The sequence below is a fragment of the Scyliorhinus torazame genome, chromosome 5 (genome assembly GCF_047496885.1).
Source record: "Scyliorhinus torazame isolate Kashiwa2021f chromosome 5, sScyTor2.1, whole genome shotgun sequence".
Lineage (NCBI taxonomy): Eukaryota > Metazoa > Chordata > Chondrichthyes > Carcharhiniformes > Scyliorhinidae > Scyliorhinus > Scyliorhinus torazame.
This window is the reverse complement of record NC_092711.1, coordinates 81,915,145-81,929,582: the sequence shown is the minus strand read 5'-3', so window position 1 is coordinate 81,929,582 and position 14,438 is coordinate 81,915,145. Positions and strand designations below refer to the sequence as shown.

At 45.5% G+C, this 14,438-nt stretch overlaps 1 non-coding gene across 1 annotated transcript; it reads left to right on the top strand.

The window, feature by feature from the left end:
• Positions 1–5,511: 5,511 nt before the first annotated feature.
• Positions 5,512–5,584, top strand: trnav-cac (transfer RNA valine (anticodon CAC)). Its single transcript has one exon. It is a non-coding gene; the product is annotated as a tRNA-Val (tRNA).
• Positions 5,585–14,438: the final 8,854 nt, after the last annotated feature.

Below are 14,438 nucleotides of genomic sequence, written 5' to 3'. Positions count from 1 at the left end.
CCCTCTCTGACCAGTAGGGATTTGATGATGAAATTAAATGAATGAAAATGGCTTATTGTCACAAGTAAGCTTCAAATGAAGTTACTGTGAAAAGCCCCTAGTCGCCATACTCTAGTGCCTGTTCAGGGAGCCTGTTACATGAATCAAACCGTGCTACTGGCCTGCCTTGGTCTGCTTTCAAAGCCAGCGATTTAGCCCTGTGCTAAACAGCCCCTTATTATCTTATGATCACTCAGGGAAATCTGTGCTCTACACTCCCTCAGAGGCCATTCTATTCTCCTAAGGTTTGTTGCCCAGAGCTGAGCTTTCAAGGTGTGGTCGAACCAGGGTTTGTGAATCTTGTGGCTTTTCCAGTCACTCTGGGACCTGGAATCTTCTCACACAGACAGAACAAACATTTTACATTGCACACTCAGATGCTGCTGATATTCAGGTTTTGATGTATCGCTGACTCTGTCAGATCACAATGTGATGCTTGGGTTAAGTTTCCCATCGATCAATCCTCCACTTCTAACTTCCTGAAAAAGAAAATTACAAAGACCTTCAACTGCTAGTCTAAGATAGGGGGTAGCATTGTGGTTAGCACAGTTGCTTCACAGCTCCAGGGTCCCAGGTTCGATTCCGGCTTGGGTCACTGTCTGTGCGGAGTACGCACATCCTCCCCGTGTGTGCGTGGGTTTTCTCTGGGTGCTCCGGTTCCTCCCACAGTGGATTGGCCATGATAAATTGCCCTTAGTGTCCAAAATTGCGTGTCGTGTCGTGTCGATGGGCCGAATGGCCTCCTTCTGCACTGTAAATTAAAACCTCCCCTTCTAACCCCCTGCAAAAGGAGTTTCCAGGATCCATCAGTGTCAGTCACAACATTCTCTCCTCCTGCTGACAGGACGGGGAGCACTGCGCATGCGCCCTGCTGCAATATGGCTGCCATTATTCTGGGCCTCTGATGCAAGCAGCCCAACAACGTCCTTTGCAAATACAGGATGAGTAGCTTCGTATTCGGGGTTGGTTTGAGGCATTCATGCTGTCTTTATGAAGCCCCCCCTCCCAGGCACTCCGCTGTCTCTTCCCCCACACCTCGCGGCCCCGTAGCTCAGTTCACCCGTTCATTTTTCCCCTCGTTACCCAAGTCCAGGCACGTACTGCGCATGCCCCATTCAGAGGCCGCACTGCATGCGCTCGTCAGAGACTACTGCGCATTCTCCACTTCCAGCTTGGTGGTGCGCCTGCGCAAGAAGCTCCTGCAGCCTGAATAGGACACAGTCTTCCACGCGAAGAATGCCGGGTATATATCCAACCATTAAGACACAATATTGCTCAATTGAAATTATTGCTTTTGATCCGATTTCGATTGGAGCCACATGCCAAGATGTCACATTAATAAATGAATTGAGGGCAGCACGGTGGCGCAAGTGGTTAGCACTGCAGCCTCACGGCGCCGAGGTCCCAGGTTCGATCCCTGCTCTGGGTCACTGTCCGTATGGAGTTTGCGCATTCTCCCCGTGTTTGTGTGGGTTTCACCCCCACAACCCAAAAATGTGCAAGGTAGGTGGATTGGCCACGCAAAATTGCCCATAATTTGAAAAAATGAATTGGTTATTCTAAATTTTAAAAAAAATTAAATTAATTGATACAGCAACCAAAGTGCATGTGAAGTATCTGAATGATCCTAAATGGGCGGCGCGGTGACATAGTGGCTAGCACGGCTGCTTCACAGCGGCAGAGACCCGGGTTCAATTTCGGCCTCGGATAACTGTGGGAAGATTGCAGTTTCTCCCTCTGTGTGGGTTTCCTCCGGTGCTCCGATTTCCTCTCACAGTCCAAAGATGTGCAAGTTAGGTGGATTGGCTGTGATAAATTGATGTCCAAAAGGTTAGATGGGTCACCGGGATAAGGTGAAGGCGTGGGATTAACTGGGGTGCTCTTTCCAAGGGCTAGTGCAGACTCGAATGGCTTCCTGCTGTACTGTAGATTCTATGATTCTTCCTCCAGTGTGACTGAGCTGTTATGTCAGCACATAGGATGACCGAGTGAATTCATTTCCACATTCGCCTGGAGGCGCATTCTCCTTGGACCCAAGATGTCGCCGGAGCGTGGCGATTCTCTGCGAACTCTACCAAAGCTAATCAGAGCAGCAACCTTGCCATTGTCCCCAAACGCCTACAAATTGTAGTACTTAAGTTTTTTCCCCCATTAGCTGAATAGAAGATGGAATCGGATGAGCAGATTCAACAAGCCGATCTCTAACATTATGGGGCATCTACAATGGTGTGTCCTTTCCCTACAGTGAAACAGTGGGATGTTTTACTCTTAATCTGTCAATTATGACATGAAGAATAGCGTGTCTGAGAACAACAGGTTTTCAGTGAAGTGGCTCGAGGTCAGATTATGTTTTAATTGCTGAGCAGTGATAGGCTGTACTTGTAATTTATGTGTACTTTTATTTACAGTTCAGTCCTGCTTGCTCAGCTCTCATAATTGTCCTTCAAGTTCATAATTTCCCAATATCAAAATACCAGCCTTGGACGCACTCTTCTCTCACAAAGTGAATGTAAAATTCAAACATGTATGATCGTGGCCACCTAGGGCTGCCTTCACCATGAAGTTACTAATTAATCCCATCTCATTGCACAATACCAAGTCTAGTACCTCCCTTTGGGTGGTTCCAGAAATCAGAACACACAGAGCAGCAAACGATGTTTGTAGTTGGACTCGGCACACACAGTAACAGTTTGTTCAGCCAACAACTTAATATAATGGGTTTACAGATGACAATTAACATAGTAACTCTGTCAAAAATGTCTAATACTAATAAAGCAAAATACTGCAGCTGCTGAAATCTGAAATAAACAAACATGTCCATCCGAGGCCAGCTGCAATGCTCCAGTGATGCCCAATGTAAACTGGAAGAACAACACCTCATCTTCCTATTAGGCACTTTACAGCCTCCCCCATCTGCCCTTCGCTGTTCAGTTGCTTCCATTTTATATTCGGCTGTCTCATCATTTTGCCACCGTTAATACTCTTCATTCCTCAATGACCCCTTTGTCTTATGTCCTTGACAAATTTGTCCATGCGGCACAGTGGTTAGCACAGTTGCCTCACAGCATCTGTGACCCGGGTTCAATTCGGCCGTGGGAGTTTGCACATTCTCCCCTTGTCTGCATGGTTTTCCTCCGGGTGCTCCGGTTTCCTCCCACAGTCCCAAGATATACAGGTTTGCTGGATTGGCTGTGCTAAATTGCCTCTTCGTGTCCAAAGGTGTGCAGGTTAGGTGGCGTTAAGGGGATTGGGTGCGGTAGTGGGCCTAGGTAGGGAGTGGGAGCTCTTTCAGGGGATCGGTGCAGACTTGATGAGCTGAATGGCCTCCATCTGCACTGTGGGGATTCTGGTGTATAGGGTGGGAGCCTGGTAAGGGTGCTCTTTCAGAGGATCGGTGCAGACTCGATGGGCTGAATGGCCTCATTCTGCATTGTTGGGATTCCATTCTATTCCTATTCTCCTTTGCCCCTGATCTTCTATTCTGCCCCACCTCCTGTGCCACTTTCCACCTATGTAATTCTGTGCGTTCCTACCCTAGCCTCCTATACTGCTCTAAGGATCATTTAAATGAGTGTACTGCTCAACTCTGTTTCTCTCCAAAGATGTTGGCAGACCACCTAAATCTATCCAGCATTGTCTGATTTCAATCTGACAGTAATGTTGTCCATAAAGACAGACGCCAGCAATGTGGTAATTGAAGCAGAGGAAATGACAGAGATGGTTACAAACCACTTGTTCTCGGTCTTCCTGTGGAGGCAAAGCAGAAAGAGAGACGCGGAAAGAAGGTTTTGTGCGGGTTTGCCGCATGCAAATCACTGACGGGATTTGACCAACGGAATTGTTCACATCTTGTACAAGGAAAGATCAAATACAATTGGCACCTCCATTTCAAATCTGTTGTGAAGTAACATTCTCTCATTTGATTTGAAAGCTGACTGTTGTGAAGCTGCAACCGAGCACAATGGGCTTTGTGCCGCTCTTTCTGTGGTGTCCTGGTCATCACATTCGCCGATTGAAAACTGGACAGAAACATTATCAAATCTTTCACATTAACCGTGAGACAAGTTAGAATGATTTAAGTTTGTTGCTGGATGTTATCGGGATCTCGGGTGCTGCAGCCAATTCTATTTACTTTTACCCCGGCCTCAAAATGCATTCAGCAAAATCAGAAATGCTGAATTGTCCTGAAGCAATGAGATGGAAAATATGTCCGCATTTTGACAAAGTTCACATATTAGCGGTTTGTCAGTCCACAATAGAATTTTATTGGTTTACAGATGCAGGTTTAATCACTGAATGAAACAAGCGATTCTGTGACTGAATTAGAGCAAATGGCAGAGATTTAATAGAGCCATCTTTTAAAAAATCTGTCTTCATGATAGCGAAATAGGAAAACCCACTCGGGGACTTGAGAAAAACGAGGCTCGGTACAGATCCTGTGGCGTCCCTCTTTCTTCAACACGAACGGGATGAAGGCGCCAGAATGGCTCACACACAGAACAAAAATGAATCAAATATAATAAAAATATCATTCTCAAATCTCTACCTGTAAAACTATCCCATTTCATTTCAATGCTGACTGTGCTCAATCTCACATGGGCACAATGGGGTTTGTATTTCCCGGTGACTCGAAATATTTTCTTTGTCAGTCATGTTTGCAAATCAATGTTGTATATTTCAGTCTCACTTTCAAATGAGGACATAAATGTCAGATAAGATTAAGTTTTGAGTAACGGAACAGATGCTGAGTAAATTGATTGACATTTTTAGAAGCAACATGAGAATGATGTTATTACTGAATGAGCAGAAATCATTCCACCCTGAGAATGCTTCTCCATTTGAAAATTCATTTGAAACCAAATAAAGTGGACTACTTAAGCAAAGTGTCTCAACAGGGCTTTGTGAAGTTCTAAAAATCATTTCCCTCTCTAATAGACAGACTGTGTGAACAGGCTGTAGATCAAATAAAATTAAATTCTGTATATCAACTCAGAAATAATGAAGAGATGCTTGATCAGGAAAAAACACCTTCATAAATTTGGTATGAAATCAATTGCATGATTACATGTTGTTTATATCGTAAACTGCATAATTTCCATGTTCACATCTTCTGGTCCAGTGAAACTTGATCATTAAGTCAAACTGGGCATGGATCCGACATAAATTCCTTTTTCAAAAGCGAATTGGACGATCACCTGAAATGGAGAAAACTCAAGGCCGTTGAAACAGAAAAACATTGAGACTAATCAAAAGATTGTTCTTTTGAAAAGCTGGTCGAGGTGATCGAGGTGCCATTTATTGCGTTTTGTCATTTTATGGTTACATTGATTTATTAGTCTCTCTGCAGAGACTAATTAAATCTCCCTAATGAGAACAGCCGAATTCTAAAAAACAAAGGCTCCAAAGTGTGACTGAGTGACAGAACAGTGTCAGCTTTCTGTACAGGGCCATTGGAGCGACTATCAGCCAGCTGTTTCTGTAGTGTAGTGGTTATCACGTTCGCCTCACACGCGAAAGGTCCCCGGTTCGAAACCGGGCAGAAACATTATGGACGTTCCTCATTTGGCGATGAGTTGTATTCTTGCTGTTTTCTGTTTACTCATTAAGTGAATCCGTTACATTACACCCGTTTCAAATGATATCCTGCAAAATCCACCATTATGGGGACTGGGAGGAATCGGTCAGAGAGTTCACATGTGTTAAGTGTGAATGGTTTTCTAATGTGCTGCGACATTTTCTGATTCTAATAATAATCTTAAATCAATTTCTCTGCCGCTTGTCTAAGTTTACAGCCGAATTGGACTCCCTCAAAATAAGGTTCTTCAGTGCAGCAAGAATGTAGGTTTCCTGTTCTCGGTCAGGGACCAAACTCGGTGCCTGTTTCTGTGGTGTGGTGGTTGTCATGGTTACTTTACACTCAAAAAACCCTGGATTGGAAACCGCGTAAAAACATTGTCGAGGCCCATTCGTTTAAGTGTGTAGGAAAAGTTGCATAATTGACATTTTCATTGTTAATCATCCCGAATAACCCTTGAACTGAGTAAATCTGCCGCGTGGAACCCCGGTCCCCAGAGCTTCAGCCTGATTCTCTGCATTGCCAGTTTAGTGACAATAACACAACTCAACACCAACCACTCCCCCAGTGAATCCGCAATAACACAACTCCACACCAACCACTCCCCCAGTGAATCCGCAATAACACAACTCAACACCAACCACTCCCCCAGTGAATCCGCAATAACACAACTCAACACCAACCACTCCCCCAGTGAATCCGCAATAACACAACTCAACACCAACCACTCCCCCAGTGAATCCGCAATAACACAACTCAACACCAACCACTCCCCCAGTGAATCCGCAATAACACAACTCAACACCAACCACTCCCCCAGTGACTCCACAATAACACAACTCAACACCAACCAGTCCCCCAGTGAATCCGCAATAACACAACTCAACACCAACCACTCCCCCCAGTGAATCCGCAATAACACAACTCAACACCAACCAGTCCCCCAGTGAATCCGCAATAACACAACTCAACACCAACCACTCCCCCAGTGAATCCGCAATAACACAGCTCAACACCAACCACTCCCCCAGTGAATCCGCAATAACACAACTCAACACCAACCACTCCCCCAGTGAATCCGCAATAACACAACTCAACACCAACCACTCCCCCAGTGAATCCGCAATAACACAACTCAACACCAACCACTCCCCCAGTGAATCCGCAATAACACAACTCAACACCAACCACTCCCCCAGTGAATCCGCAATAACACAACTCAACACCAACCAGTCCCCCAGTGAATCCGCAATAACACAACTCAACACCAACCACTCCCCCAGTGAATCCGCAATAACACAACTCAACACCAACCACTCCCCCAGTGAATCCGCAATAACACAACTCAACACCAACCACTCCCCCAGTGAATCCGCTATCGATTATTACCTGAATATAATATCTTAAAAAGCAAATGTCATTTGCTCTCATCTATGCCGGAAATGTATTCAGGAGAAGCAGAAGTGCTGAAAATTGCCGGCACACTGAGCAGGAACAGAGATGCTCCTATTTTGACTTGGCACAAATATTAACAGTTCGTTCAATGGCGATTAATACAGGCCAGAGGCTGGGAATGTCGCTGTTATTCTATTAAATTGATGAACACTAAAAGACCGGCTGGGAATCCTTCGGAGAGTAATTCACCCCCCCCCCCCCCCCCCCCATCCAGCCTCTTCACCATCAACAGTCACAAGTCAGGAATTAAATGGCTCAAAAGGCAAAGCTGGCGAGGTGGATTGGCCATGCGAAATGGCTGGGTTACGGGGGGTATGGGCCTAGTTCGGGTGCTCTTTCCAAGGGTCGGTGGAGACTCGAAGGGCCGAATGGTGTCCTCCTGCACTCCAGGGATTGTATGATTCTACCAATATTGATCTCCTTCAGTTCCTCCTCTCACTAAGCCCTGCATCCCCAACATTTCTGGCATCTGATTTGTGTCAGTTTCTGTCCCTTTAGAATACACTGGAATTTGTCAAAAAGACAACTAAAAGTAAATCTAATAAAATAAACGATCAACTGAATTGGGTTAAAGTTACTAAAAATGCATTTTTTCATAGGCTTTGCAAACTGATGTCGACAAGTTAACCACGAGTCGAATCTGAAATCTTCTAATCTGTAGGCAGGCGCGTTATCCATTGCCCCACTGACCCACAGGGGGAATGACGTCGTTACATCTGGTCCAACACGTCACATAGACTATTTATCCCAAAGTGCTTCACAACCGGGGGATTGGATCAGAGTCAGGGTTGGAATTGGCGGCAATGTAAAATACACCAATGCTGTTCCCAGCGTGGGAAGTCATTCCCGAAAAATATAAAGAATGAGCTGGGATTTCTGGGATCGTGTCCAGCATCTGTTTGTGGGGAAATGCAGTTGGTGAATGGCCAGGCTTGGACAATACTTACCAGGACTAAAACAATAAGTGAATGAATTTAAGTTTGGAAATTCCCATCTCCTTTCTGTCTGCAGGTATTTCCCGCTCTGAGCTGCACAATGAACAACAAACCACACCGATAAAACTAACTTTTATTTCCTGTCCGTTCAACTGGTGTCGGTGCCGGCGATGTTTATGGACAAACTGCAGCTTCTGAGTATGTTTCCCCCGCTGCATTTATTCCCCTGGAACTGACACTCTCATTTTCTGTTTCCATCAAATGTCCGAACGGTGTAAAGTTCCGATCATGTCCACCAGAGGGCGACATGGTCACATGTTTCCTCCTTATCAAATACCCGCCACAATATTCTGACTCAATGGTTCCTCTCTGTTTTCATACAAACGAACAGATGAAATAAAAGCAGAAGTTGGCCATTCGGCCCCTTCAGGCTGCTAAGCCATTCAATAAGACGTGGAGATGTCGGCGTTGGACTGGGGTGAGCACAGTAAGAAGTCTGACAACACCAGGTTAAAGTCCAACAGGTTTATTTCGAATCACTAGCTTTCGGAGCACTGCTCCTTCCTCAGGTGAATGAAGAGGTGGATTACACAACCATATATATAGACACAGTCAATGATACAAAGACTCGCATTCAAAATATCACCTTGCATTCTATTCAACAAGGTGGCTGACCTGTTTGTCTTTCGAATTCCACATTCCATCATGCAAAGATACGAAATGTGATTCTCTGATAGTAAATGGTCTGTTTTATAGAATGATACACACACGGGAGCACATACGAACAGATGAGATAGAAGCAGAAGTCGGCCATTCGGTCCCTTCAGCCTGTTCTGCTGTTCGCTAAGACCACGGCTCATCTGTTTGTGTTTCGAATTCCACATTCCCATCGTGCAAACATATAAAATAAGCTTCTGTGATACTGAATATTCTGTTTTCTAGAATGATACAGCACATGTGCAGTTTGAAAGAAGCTCAGCGCACAGCGGGAAACAGCAGTGCATCTTTCCACTGGGCTCAATACAGCTTTCACACTCAGAGTGTGGTCAACATTTTCACACTGTAAATGCTGCCCCCATTCTGTGTGTACTTCCATCGCAGATTTGGGTTTGAGGCTTGTTTCCACTTGTTCTCTGTGTCCGGGCGACAGTTGTTGATCAATCTGCCATCGACAGACACATCTTTTGTTCCTTTGTTTCTTCCATTGCTCTGACAGAGAGCTGGCACAGACACGGCAGCCCGAATGGCCTCATTCTGTGGTGTCATTATTCTCTGATTCAATGTTAACTTCACTCTGAGGCCGAGAACCGCAAAGTCTTTTTCAGTTAATCTCTCCTGACTTGCCCCCTATCAGAGCCCTTTCCTGTTGTTCTGTTTGCTCCCTCCGGGATTTCACTTGCTTCTAATTTTCTACATTTCTAACCTTTCCCGGTTTCTATGAAAGGTCATGGAGGTGAAAGATGAATTTTGTTTCCGTGTTCTCAAATGCTGCCTGACATCCTGAGTTTTCCCAACATTTTCCGTAGATATCTGGTTGGCTGTGGATGGCAATCAAAGTATCTTTTGGTTCAATAAGCTCACTCCTACCCGCTCGTTGGTCTAGGAGTAAGATTCTCGCTTCGGGGTTTATGCTGTACGAAAATGTGAGAGGTCGCGGGTTCAAATCCCGGACGAGCCCTTTGATGTTGTTTCTTATTGGTCAAGCAACACGTTTTGTTCATTTCTTTGCGGTGCAGACGGCGGGATTGGTTCACATTGGGTTTGCTTTGAGAAGCTGAGCTCACGCTCAGGGAACCAATACGTTCCCGAGAAAATCGATACATTTCGAAAAGCTTGACTATGTGAGTGGACATTCCCTTATCTCCATTCACGAATCCAGGTGACTCCATGGTGGTGGATTCAGGCAGCTCTCTGTCTGTTTCATTTTATCCATTCGGGGATGTGAACCTCGCTGGCTGCTCCAGCATTTCGCCCACAACTCTTCGCTATTGAGAAGGTGGCGGTGAGCTACTTCCTGAACCGCTGCAGGCCATTGGTGTAGGTACACCCACAGTGCTGTTAGGGAGGGAGTTCCAGGATTCTGTCCCAGTGACAGTGAAGGAACAGCCGATACAGTTCCCAGTCAGGATGGGGAGTGGCTGGGAAGGGAACTTTCAGGGTGTCGAGGTCTTGGGTTTGGAAGGCGCTGTCTAAGATGCCGTTGGTGAGTTCCTGCACCCATCCAGGCAAGTGGAGAGTATTCCATCACACTCCTGACGTGTGCCTTGTAGATGCTGGGCAGGTTTTGTGGAGTTAGGAGGTGAGTTACTCGCTGCAGGATTCCCAGCCTCTGACCTGCATTTGACGCCATTGAACGAACTGTTAACATTTGTGCCGAGTCAAAATAGGAGCATCTGTGTTCCTGCTCAGTGCGCCGGGAATTTTCAGCTGACCCTGAATGCATTTTGAGGTACATATCAGAGCAAATGACACATGCTTGAAAGTTATTATATTCAGGTAATATTGGACAGTGGATTCAATGGGGGAGTGGCTGGTGGTTGAATAATGTAATTGTCTCTGGACCAGTGAAGCAGAGAACCAGGCTGGAGCTCTGGGGACCGGGGTTCCACGCGGCAGATTAACCCAGCAACTCAATTCAAGGGCAATTCAGGATGGGTGTAAATTAATAATTAAAATGTCAATCGTGTAACATTTCCACACACGGAAATGAATGTGGGTTTTGACAATGTGTCTGTGCGGTTTTAAACCGAGGGCCTTTATGCTGTAAAGCAAACATGATAATCACTATACTGCAGAAACGGGGAACAGCGCTCAGCGCACTGACCGGGAATAGTAAACTGTGCGTCCTTATTGCACTGAAGAACCTTCTATTGTGGGAGTACAATTCGACTGAAAATTAGGCAATTGGCGGAGAAATCGATCCGACATTAGAATCATAAAATGCCACAGCACATTAGAAAACCATTCACAACTAACACGGGTGAACTCTGACTGCGATTCAGAGTATTTTGCAGGATACCATTTGGAACTTTGCGGGTGTAAGGTAATGCATTTGTTTAACTATTGAACAATAAATAACAATGATACAACTTATCTGCAAATTTAGATGTGTAACGTCAATAATGTTTCGAATAATAATAATATGGGACATTTGGTGTGTGAGGGGAACGTGATAACCAGTACACTGATAAAACAGCTGATTGGCAATGAGCCCATTGGACTGGTGTTTGGAAAATATGTTGTGTTATCTGTAAAAATTATAAAAGTCGAATAAAAATATAGATTGAAAAAGAGCAAATCGATTCGTCTCAATGTCCTTCTCTTTTCTGTGATCTTGAAGTTTCTCTATTCCAATTATTCTTCCAATTTGTTTTTGAAAAAGGAGTTTCTGCAGAATCCTTGCTCAGTTTGATTTAATGAGAACGTTCCCCTGGTCCAATGACCAGAAGATTTGGACATAAAGATGGTGTAGTTTACGATATAAACATTATGTATTCATGCAATTGGTTTCATATTGAATTTACAAAAGTGGATCTTGTCATTATTTCTGAGTTGATAACAGAATCCAATTAATTTGATCTACATCCTATTTACAGAGTCTGTCTATTAGAGAGGGATTTGTGAAGCTTAACAAAGCCCTCTAGAGACCACTTTGCTGAAGTAGTTTACTTTATTAGTTTACAAATGAATTATGAAATGTAGAAATGTCCACCCAGCAAATATTTCCTCTCGTTCAGTAATAACATCATTCTTATTTTCCTTCGAAAAACATCAAACAATTTTACTCAGTATTTGTTGCATTACTCAAAACTTGATATTATTTGATATTTATGTCCTCAGCTGAAATTGAGACTCTCTGAAATATACAACATTGAATTGCAAACATGACTGACAGAGAAAATAAATCGAGTCACTGGGTAATACAAGTTCCCTTGTGTTCATTTGAGATTGGCCCCAGTCAGTTTTTAAACACAATCAAATATCTTCACAGGTCAGAGATTTAAGAATGATATGTTCATTATATTTGACCCTCTTTGTTCTGGGTATGAAACATTCTGCAGCCTAAATCCCGTTCATGTTCATGAAAGGAGGGGTGACAGCAAATCCGCACTGAGACTGGATTTCCTCATCTCTCTGAGTGGCTTTTCCTGTTTCTCTACCACAAAGCCCGATTTTCAAAAAGGTGTTTTAGTTAAATCTCTGCTATTTCCTCTAACTCAGTTAGAGTATCATTTGTCTCTGTCTGTGTGAGCACACATTACCATGAGATATGTTTCAGATGGTGATTAAAAATGTTAATCTCCATCCATAAATCCACTAAATTCTCTAGTGGACTGAACAAACTGAGAATATCCGAACTGTGTCAAAATGGGATCATCTTTTTCTGATCTTTGGTTCTTCAATATTCACTACCTCCGACTTCTCTGAATGAAGTTTGAGGCCGAGATGAGACCAAATATGTATCTAATATATGGGATTCAGGTGACATGCAGAAACAAACGCATGTTATCCAAACTTCCCTCAAACTAAGCGAGAAGTATTCAATGTTCCTGCCCAGTTTTGAATGGAGGACCTGTCGCGACGTTAGGTGAACATAACCACTACACTACAGAAACAGGCAGCAGCGGAGCAGCCAATGGACCTGTGCTATGTTCAACTGCAGTGTCTTGCTGCAGCTTCTGATGGTTAGGCTGAGAGACCATGTCATTAATTACTCTCCTCTACCTTCCCCACATGTTTATTTCTAGCAACTTATTTTCATTTCTTCCATCGATCTGTTTTTCCCCCACCAATGCCCCCCCCCCCAACTTGGACAATCTGCTCCCTGCTTACTTTTATTCTGCCGTTAAGATTCTAATCTCTGAACGTGCCTCTCTCAGCACTGTTCTTAGCCTTTATTACACATTTACATTCCCTTTTTCTTTCTGTCCAAGTCATTTTAGTCATTCTCCACCTATCGCTGACCCTCTATCCAGCCCCACTTCTCCACGAATCCCCTGCCCCCTCCCGCCCCGCCCCAGCCACTGTCCGCCCACAATAGTCTGAATCTGACCCTATTTCCAGTTCTCCAGCTTTGAAAAAGAGTCACCCAGACTCAAAACGTCAGCTGCCTTGCGGGTTTAACATTCAGTTCAACAACTTCAGACTGAACTCCCTCTTCCCCTTTCACCACATTTTAAGTTCTTCCATTGATCCGTTTTCCCTTAACAACACCCCCCCCCCCCACAGCTCCTGAGCAACCTGCTCCCTGTTCCTACTGTCCTTTGAAACACTGCTTACCTTTGTTCTGCCTTTAACACATTCTAATCTCTTCCCGCGCCACTATTAGCACCTTTTTAGCCTTGATCATCATTTAGATTCCCTTTGTCTTTCCTTCCAAGACATGTTAGTCATCCTCCACCTATCGCTGACCCTCTATCCAGCCCCAATGTTCCCCCCCCCCCCCACCCTCTCCCACCCCAACTGTCTAAATCTGACCTTATTTCCTGTTCTCCAGCTTCAGAGAATCCCTTTCAGAGAATCGGTGCAGACTCGATGGGCCGAACAGCCTCCATCTGCACTGTAGGAATTCTGGGGGGGATTCTCCGATATGGAGGTCAAGTGTTCGCGCCTTCGTGAACGCCGTCGCGTTTCACGATGGGGCGAACAGGGCCTGGGCATGAATTACTCTGGCCCCCACAAGGGGCCAGCATGGATCTGGAGTGGTTCACGCCGCTCCAGCCTCGTTACGCAGCGCCAAATGTGCGCCACACCATCCCACGCATGCGCAGTTGGGCCAGCTCAATCCTGCGCATGCGCAGTTGGGCCGCGCCATCCTGCGCATGCGCGAGGAACTTCTTACGCGCGCCAGCCCCGACCCAACATGGGGTCGGAGTTCAGGGGCCGGCTGTGCCGGAAAGTAGTCCCGGGGGGGGAGAGGCCGGCCCGCCGACCGCGGGCCAGACCAAATCGGAGCCTTCCCGCAGAGTTCCCGCCGGCAGTGACCAGGGGTGAACGGCGCTGGCGGGTCTCTGTTGTATCGGGGCGGCCGCTCGGCCCATCCGGGCGACCCCGCCGATTCCAGCGGCCCGCGGCTAGCGCAAATGGTGCCAATTCTCCGCACCTCGGAGAATCGTGCGCCGGCATCAGGGCGTCATGGCGCGGTTTGGCGATTCTCCGGCCCAGCATGGGCTCGGGGAATCGCCCGCTCTATGGTTCTAATTCTATTCTATGAATCTTTCTAAAGCTCTGGTCACCACTCTTCAGGAAGAATGTGAAGGTTCTTGGACAAGGTGTAGAGGAGATTTACCAGAATGGTTCCAGCAAAGGAGGTTGAGGGGAGATTTGATTCAGGGACACAAGATTATGCCAGATTTCCATCGGGTGGACAAAGAAACTCTGTTTCCATTCACTGATCGTACAAGCAGTCGGGACACAGATTTAAAGTTTTGGGT